The 9,096-nt window shown below is 46.0% G+C and overlaps 1 long non-coding RNA gene across 1 annotated transcript in view; it reads left to right on the top strand.

The window, feature by feature from the left end:
* The first annotated feature begins 1,329 nt into the window (after positions 1 to 1,329).
* Positions 1,330 to 9,096, top strand: part of LOC120827769 (uncharacterized) — a 42,574-nt gene continuing 34,807 nt past the window's right edge. Inside the window, exon 1 of the long non-coding RNA XR_005713445.2 lies at positions 1,330 to 1,975. This is a non-coding gene — a long non-coding RNA (uncharacterized LOC120827769). The remainder of the gene's footprint in view (positions 1,976 to 9,096) is intronic.

Raw genomic sequence — 9,096 nt, 5'->3', positions numbered from 1 at the left:
CCCAAAAAAGGAGGTTAACACAGTCAACCAGATAAAAATGCGTAACCCTCCTTTTCTTTCTTTTTTTCTTAAAAGGAAAAAAAAAAAATGAACCTTCGCACAGCAGCGGTGGTTTCGGAATGCGAGACAGGAATGCTGTTGAGTTACTATAAAGGGGGTTTGATCACTGCTAACAATGTCTTTGTGTTTTCATTCCCAGCTCTAGTCACGCAATGCCGTGTGCTCAAAACCTCCTGCAACTTTTCAACCCCAGCACACAAGAAAGCCATCAAGTACCTGCAATTGATAGAATCGCGTGCAATTCAGGTACTCCAGGATTGCACTGGAGCGAGGCCAAATGGGGAGGGAAGTAAAAGTTGGAGTGGAGCTTCACCTGCTTCAAACACTGATGATTGTAGATCAGTAGGAGGGATGTGGCGAAGCGTGAAGCCAGTTCAGATGTAATCATTTATAATGCATGCGAATCATCCAAGGATGATAATAACCATTTTAAGATGACCAATTTCTTAGCCAGTGAAGTGAAAGTTTTCCCTCTTGTTTAACATACGTCAGATGTTCCTGTTGATCACTTTCAGCCACACTGCGTACATCAACGGGGATGCTGGCGTAGTCGTATGCATGACCTTATATGCTCACAATGGGTTCATCACGTGCGATTCCATACAATGAAATAATCTCTTAACGGTTTAACAAAGGACAAAACCATAAGCAAATGTCACGTTATCGACCAACTCTACTTCAGTTTGTGTTCCACTCCACCATCTGAATGCACAGCAAGCCTGCCTCAGGTTTTTTTTTTACTCCATGCCCGGTAATCCAGTTCTCGTTTTGAAGTTCAAGAGAAGCTGTGATCCCAGAAATACAAGCAAGCCTGGAGGTGGTTAGAACATGAAAGTGAGCAACGAAAGACAAGAGATTCTTTCATGGGAGGGTGATTCATGGTACCAACATCCCCGTATCCCTGCACAAGGACCGCAAATCATTATTACTCACTCACACTGCTCACACGCACACCTGAGATCAAACTGACAGGTGAGTGACAGTAACACAAACATAAAAGCCTATAATAGTGATAGAATAACGTACCTAATAGCGATAATAATATTTATAAAATAATAATAATTTAAATATAATTAACCATTATACCAAACCAAGGACTCGTGCAGTATTTTCATTTCGCTTTACTGCCGTCACGCTAAAATATCATTCCTTTTTTTCCTATGGATTTCTTTCTTCTCTTCTTAAAACTTCTTTAACCCAGTGCCAATGTTCTTGTACACACATATATTTTGCAGCCACAGCAAATAAACTCCACGTACCATCATGCCTTGCGCGCTGACGTCAGCCGCGGAGCAGCATGTGCTGCGCTGCTGCGCTGCGGCTCTCCAACTATGGCTCAGTGCGGCTCCGGCTGTGCGCGGCGTCGCAGCGCATCGAGCTCCGCGGCTTCAGGTCACAGCTTCATCGTTGCGCCGGACCACAAGGACGAAACCGGCTACTTTTGCTGCTCATCGGAACTAATCCCACCGATCTATCGCCTTGATTGGACAGGATTTACTCCAGGATTCTTTTGGAGACTTTAACGCGATTACACGCTATTTTCTTTTACAGCCGTGGCACCAGTGGAGGAGTTCATGTTGTTACTAACGTCGGGTGAAACTTTGTGATGGATTCAACGCGCCGGGCTGTGCATCGACCTGTGGGATATGAGGAAATACTGTCTCCGACACGGGATGAACAGTGTCCATTTGTCCCTCTGCGCTACAAGCAGCTGGTCGGACAGGAGCGTCTCTTGCGATGCGCGCGGCCAGTGTCACAAATAATCCACACCATGATGCGGTTTTTGGAGATCGATATTCGTTGAGCTGGATTTTGGCAACTGGGGAAAAAGGAATATTCCGGAATATAATTTGAAAGTGCTCAACAGATGACCAGCAGTTCGGGCGGTGACTTGGCGCATCCCTTCATCCAGCAGGTATTTGAGAATCACCTCCGACTTGTACCTCTCTGTCAGTGAGATGTTATGATAGCGGGACGTGTTCTGTGAGTGAGGTCACACTTTTCCTGAGGCTAGGAGGTCAGTGAAGGTCTCATCTTGTGTATGTCAATCATAGTGCCCCCTGTGGAGGTGTGTTGTGGTGATGTTTGTGGGTGGGTTGAGGGAAAGCGGGAGGGTTGTTGGAGTTATGTTTCGGCGTATATGTGCTACAGTGTTACCTTGTTAATAATAAAATCCTAAGAAGAACGTGTTGCAGAGCTTCACAAGCGAGAGTCGCTTCAATATGTCTTAAGGGCTGTCAGAAATCAATGTTCTCATTTAATTTGAATAACTAAGCGGCTATCTCACAAACCGTATAAACCCATTGGCAACAACAAGGCTGTTATGACCAAAAGTTCCTTCTTTATATCCCGATCCACCCGTTTGTTACATTACAACTCCTCTCACATGGGATTCCAACGGGCATCTCTTATCAAGTAAGGCTGTACTGTGCCTGTGGAGTGTGTGTGTGTGTGTTTTATTTTAGCCCTGATCTGCCCCCAAAACTGACTCCCACTGATGTCATTTTCAAACTGACACCTTTTTAAAAAACACTTTTTAACAAACTTTTCCTTACCTCGACGCTGGCGTCCACCTGCAGCGCCGAGACCATTCACAGAGCCGCGACTTGTCACAAGTTGTGAAAGACCAGGTGCAGCAAAGTAAAGAAAATGAACAGTGTGGATACAGTAACCATAGAAACCAATTCCACCCACCTCTCCCACAGTGACTCCATTCAGGTGGGAGCAAATCTGTCTTCAGAAACTTGGCCCACAGTTAGGCCTGTTATGTCAGGCAGCTGTCAGTGGCTCATGCCGCCGCTACCTGCCACATGGCATGAATCAGAGATCACTGCTGTGCTCTGCTTAATACACACACACACACACACACACACACACACACACACACACACACACATTTGGATGGTGTGCAGGCGCTTCCTTTGAGTGGAACCAGCAGGTGCACGTGATCTCACTCCATCGTAAACCACGCACGGTCAGATTTATGTGAGGGAAGGGGGTTCGCGCCTGCAACGCCGGTCGGCATTTCCATCCTCAATGAGCACGCGGTGACGTAGCGGCGCGTTGCGTTCATGGGAGCGGAAGTTGTCCGCCGAAGCTTCCGAGCTTCCTCCCCAATAACGTCCACTTCCCTTCGCGACGAAGAATTCCATCTATTGTCGGGGTAAGGGACAGAGCCCCACTATACGTCTGTACACAACACAGAGCACAGACCCCCCCCCCCTCGCTCTCACATACACACCCTCCAAAATCTTCTCCAAACAAGACCCCCTTTCTCCACTGAAGAGGGACCCTCTGTCTAATGCCAAGTGACTCTCATGGCCAGCATTGACGGTGGGACACTTGCTGCACAAAAGGAGCTGAAGTGTCAAATAAACTCGGTCAGAGCCCCCGACACACAAGAATTCCTTTATCTGGCACCCTGGGAGGCAGACAAAGACAGACTCTGTCAGCGAGCGGGCCTTGACTATAGACTGGGGCTTTTTTTTTTTTTTTTTACTCCAACTTCTGCCACTTCTTCCTCCTCTTGCCGTTGGAACGACGGAGCGGGAGCATGTGTGTTGACGTGACCCCCGCTCACCCGGCATCGCCCCATGCGCCGCGTATAGCACCACGCAAACGCGGATGCAGCCCCGCACGCCCCCACCGCGACTCTCAGACAGCAAAGCCGCAAAAGGATATTTGAGTAAATGTAATTTTTTTTTTCTCTAATGGATACTTTGAGTTTATGCCTCGGTTCCGTGAGAATTGCAAAGCAGGAATTTGCTTTCTGGCAGGGCTGAGTGTGCTGGATGAGCTGTCATATGATATGCTTGTGGTGAACCGCCGCGGTAGAGAACCGCATAAAGGCCGGAGGGGGTGGGGGGGGGGCAGAGTCACTTAACAACCGTGTATTTACTCCATTCAGCATTTCAACAAGTTCAACGAGGAACTTTCTCAGCACTCGCAATCCAGCTGAACTCCGATTCAGCTGTGTTTTGTTCTTTATTGACAGTAGATGATGCTCCTCTGGGTAGCATTTCCTTTAAAATGTTGCTTGGCCAGTAGCTAATGCTGGCCAGCAGCAGTGATGGACATGTGCATCAGCCTCCCCCCCTCCCCTAGGCATGCTAATACGGGCCTGACCCCCGCGCGATAGCCCCCCAGCACGGTGGTTAAGGTAAACAGATTGAGTTGCTGTGGTCGAGCGTGTTAATGGTGTGTTTATGGGCTTAAGTCGAGTGGTGATTTATCATGTCCAAACCCGATCAAGCTTAATACCTGGCGTGTGTGTGTGTGTGTGACATTGCACGCGGGTTACTGAGTGGCATGTCCTCCTGTGACCGTGTCTCGGTATTGTGGGCAGGCAAATGGAAGGCAATAGAACACTTTTATTACAGGTTAATTACACCCTCCTCTTGTAGCCAGTGCGCCAGAGCATTACCTCATCAGGTCTGCGGGGCGCAAGACTCGATAAAAATATCCTTCGATCATTAGGCGATCGCCGTGAGCAATATCAGGTAGTAAAAAGAGAAGAAAAAGCTTTAGTGAATCCTTTCATTCAGAGCACCAGTTACACTCAGTTACACCGTGTGTGTGTGTGTTTAGAATGGGCTCTAAAGTTTGTCTGAACAGGAGAACTGTCATTTATTAGTCGTGCAGGAACAATGGGGAGCTTGTCTCCAGGGTGGTGGGGGCCAGAGGGGGGCCAGAGGGGGCCGGTGGAGCCAGGGGAGGGTGGCCTGAGATTGGGCAGCAGCCTCTGACCAAGAACAAGCCCCTGTCTGATGGAGAGAACTGCTGACCCTTCCTGAGTAAAATGGCACCTTTGTTTCGAGGTGTATGTGTTTGTGCATATGTGTTTATGTGTGTGTGAGAGAGAGAGAGAGAGAGAGGGTTTGAAAAGCTGGGCGAACTGTGTCAACTCTTTTTTCCCTCCGTTTGTGATTTTCTCCTCTGGGATTATGGAGGAACATGTCAAAGAAGTGCTGTCAAATTAACCGGTCGTCTCACGTGTAACTCCTCGGAATTTAACATGGATTGATATGATTTTTTTGAGACCTTGTGCTTTCAAAAATGGCTAAACGAGGTGTTCAATTTCCACAGTAATGGAAAACAGAGGAGGATGTCTGTCTCGCTGCACAACGTTCTCGACCTCTGTGATGCTGCAACACCAGACCACCCGCTCAAATGAATTCACTGTTCTTTTTTCCTAATGTCTTCTCACCCTAATGATGCACACAGGGGAGGTATCAGGTGTTTAAACAGGCGTGAGAGGAGGGGGGTGGGGGGGGTGAATAAATAGAAGGAAGGTGGTTTAAATGCTGGTGGGTTATGGCAGCAGATTGCTGATTTCCTACCGGGAAACCGCAACTTGGTGTGCGTGCCTGTGTGTGTGTGTGTGTGTGTGTGTGTGTGTGTGTGTGTGTGTGTGCGTCCCTCTGTGTAAATGAGGGTGTTTATCCCATTTGGGAGTCATCGGGAAGTGGGATGCTGAGAGAGACGGACAGCTTGTGCTCGAGTGAGAGCGTCGGCGGTGGGGGGGGGGTGGGAGGCGCGCTTAAGACAAAGTGGTGAACATGAAAATAAGATTTGTCACAATGATGCTTCTGGCTCTGGCACTGGAAGCATGTATTGTTTGATAAGCCTCCCTCTGCTCCGGGTCTTCAGGCTCTTTCACGTTTAACTCCGTGTGCCGTACGGGGCCCGCCATGTCTAACTGTCATTTAAACCCTGTGACCCCCCCCCGGCCGTCCTTCACCTGCTTCGTTATAAGCGCAAACTGACCACACTTCTGGCAGGAGAATTTCCTTTCTCCCCATTTCGCCTCTCAAATACGTCCCCTTCCACCCAACCGGTGACCACATATGTCCTTTACTCTGCTGGGTGTCGCTTCCCCCCCCCCCACTCTGACAAGTCACACCTGCACAAGTTAGCAATCCTTATTCAGGAGTTTGCTCCCGTTTAAAAAACAATTCCATTCACTCCACCCTTTCATTCTTCCCGTTTCCTTGGTTCTCAGTGTGAAGGATAAAAGAGACATTTTCAGTGTGAAGAGGAGCGTGAAATTCCCTCTGTGACCTCCCCGGGACACAGCAGACCACCGGGCTCCTCACGCGACGTCTCAGTGCTAGTGTGGATGATCCGTGTAAAGCTCTGCGACAGATTTGAATGTCTCTGTTTCACTTCTTTCTTTGAGGGAGACCGAATGAGGTTGAGCTGCACTGCTTCTCACACAAGAAGTGTAATTGTGTCGGAGCGGTGCACAGAAATGATCGTGTCCGATAAAAGCAGCAGGCCCCTGAGGCCCGGCGCCCCCCCGGTGTGTAGGCCTGTGAGTCAGGTGGTCGTCCCTGATCTTCTGACGGACTCAGCGTGGAAGCGGCTGTCTGTGTCCCTGACCAGAGGAAACAGAGAAGCCCGCTGGGGCAAAGCGCTGTGACGCCTCCGGAGGTCGGCCGTCATCGCGAGGCGTCGCTCGTCCAACGGGCTGTGAAGGAGAAACAAGACAATCCTGCACTTCATCGGCATGAGGATTGAAATGTCTGCACTGGCTAATAGGCTGCGTGGAATAGTGTCAGGCCAAACAAACATATTGACGTTGACTGTTAGTGTAGGGTTGGGGTTTGTGTATTTGTTGGAGTCTGCTGCGCCCTTGTGGACAATGTAGGCGGTGACAGAATAATACTTTACTGGGTCGCATATTCTCTGTTTGCCACTAAAGATCTGTGGCGCCAATGGACAACCTGAGCAAGGACAGAATCAACGTTTGTGTTTACAATAATAACAGTGAAGCTATTTAATAATCACAAATTGAATGATTCATGGTCATATGGAAAACAGTTATGTATTTATTCTAGGCAAACGTTTGCCTAAATTGCACAGAATCTAATCATAATTCCTATTTTGCACTACATTTACATTGTGCTGTTATATTACTACATAATAAGGAATGTCTCTCACCTTGAAATATAATTCATTTTACATTCTCTAACAGCACTGTTGACAGATTATAAGATTAAGCATAATAGTACGTGTACAACTCATCACACCGTTGTACGGATCTCTTAACATATAGTACACTCCCTGGAACCACATTTAGGTCACTTTACAGTAACTTTATTAGATGTTTATTCACGCCGCCTATATGAGCTACACATTTAATTTGAAAGCAAAAACAATTGATACAATTAAGTCTTTTCTGAATGTTTGCAAGGTCTAAACTGTAATATTTATATTTCACATACTTTTTTGTGTTACTCATTGTAACGTGTGTTAGTATATGAAATGCCTGGCGTTGGTTTTCCTGTTCAGGAGGACGTTTTAATGTTATAATATATAAGCATTTCGATATAATTTCCACCTACACGCCTTTAGGCAACGGAGGCATGTCCTAATCCTCAATAACCACTAGAGGTCAGTGTTGGATCCTTGTTTGGAGACATGCAAGAGGAATCCACTGATTTCTTTACTTAATGTAGCAAAGTACAATTAAATGTACCCTGGTTATCAAATATGATATAATATTTTTTTTTATTATTTTTAAATTTCACATTAGTTGGGAGAACTGAATAGTGTGGAACATGTTACGTGTTGCTGGATTTGATCCGATAATGAAACCCAGCAACATATCACTTGTCAACGCTTTGCTATAAGTAAAGTTTTGAGAAATGATAATGAAAATAGGCTAATGGTGTGGATATTATACTGTTTATAGTAATATATCAAGATAGACATCGTTCCACAGTCGGGATCCTCCAAATAACAAAGTAAAAACCATAACCATCAATGTCAGGAAAGTCCAAGTCGTCAGTAATGTCAGTAATTTGGTCAAAGGCTAAAGCGCTTATAATGTCATCAGTAGACATTTAGAAAACATTTGTACGGTTGCCTGGCGTGTGCAAAGGGAGCTTCGGTAAACTGTATTTAAGTACGAACATATAGCCGTGTGTCATGCACATAAATAAAGCTTCAGAATGATCTGGCTGAGGGAGAATCATGTTTATAGACAACAGCAGAAGCCCAATAATCAACCCACCACAAGGCCACAAGATGAAAATGAGTCACAGAAGAAAGGACATTTAATAGCAGAGAAAGTTCTATTGGAGAGGTGAGAACGCAGCGGGTTCCTTTTGTACTAACGCAGGTTTCCAGACGGTACAGGAGCACAGAGTGATCGATTTGTGTTGAAAGCTGCTCTCGAAACGGATAATATGGTAAAAAATTGCAGCACTGAAGATAAAAGGTGGTGATTTAGTAACTGGGCTGTGATTGTAGAGTGATAAAGGATCAACATTATTCATCTTGTTTACATTTCATCATGAGCGGTTGAATAGTTGCTTGCACAAAACAATTTGGAAAGATGTCGTGGGAGAACTGAATAATCACAATAAAATAAATTGTGTGATAAATAAAGGAGTAACTTGTCAAAAATACATGTGCAGGATTTCACCCTGGAAACTAATTCACTATGTCAACGTAAATGCTTTTAAAAATGGGTGAGCTCGCCAACTTCCCAGTATAAAGCTACGACAGTTGGCTACATCAGCCACAAGGTGGCGCTCTTGGATAAAGCTAAGAATGGGTCCCCCAACCCATTTTTTTTTGCACCATGGACGTCCACGGATATGAGCAAATCCAAAGATTAGACCAGCATAAAAAACAAATGAAGATATCAAAATATATAAAACAGAAAGCATGGAAACAATTACAAACGAGACGGTCCCTTCTGGGGCCAATGAGAGACGATCACACCTGTTAATATCTACTGCGTCATATTTTTTTTTTTTTAAGTTTAGGATGATGGAAATGGCTTGTTCTTCATCGTTTCTGATCTCAGATACTTGTAAGACTTCCGTCGTTTGCAATCTCCAGCAGTTCGTTTTCCTCCACAACGGACAACTGGTTGTGTTGTGGATCCATTAGTTTCCTATTTTGTAGGTCCGCTGTGTCAGGAACCTCTCGGTGCATCCGTAAATCCCTCTAGTGGAGCAGAGGTTAGTCTCCAGCCGTATCGCCAGATGGCAATGTGGTAACATGGAACACGGCTCCTCCTGC

The sequence above is a fragment of the Gasterosteus aculeatus genome, chromosome 11, assembly GCF_964276395.1.
Source record: "Gasterosteus aculeatus chromosome 11, fGasAcu3.hap1.1, whole genome shotgun sequence".
Classification (NCBI taxonomy): domain Eukaryota; kingdom Metazoa; phylum Chordata; class Actinopteri; order Perciformes; family Gasterosteidae; genus Gasterosteus; species Gasterosteus aculeatus.
This window is presented reverse-complemented; position numbering and strand designations above follow the sequence as displayed.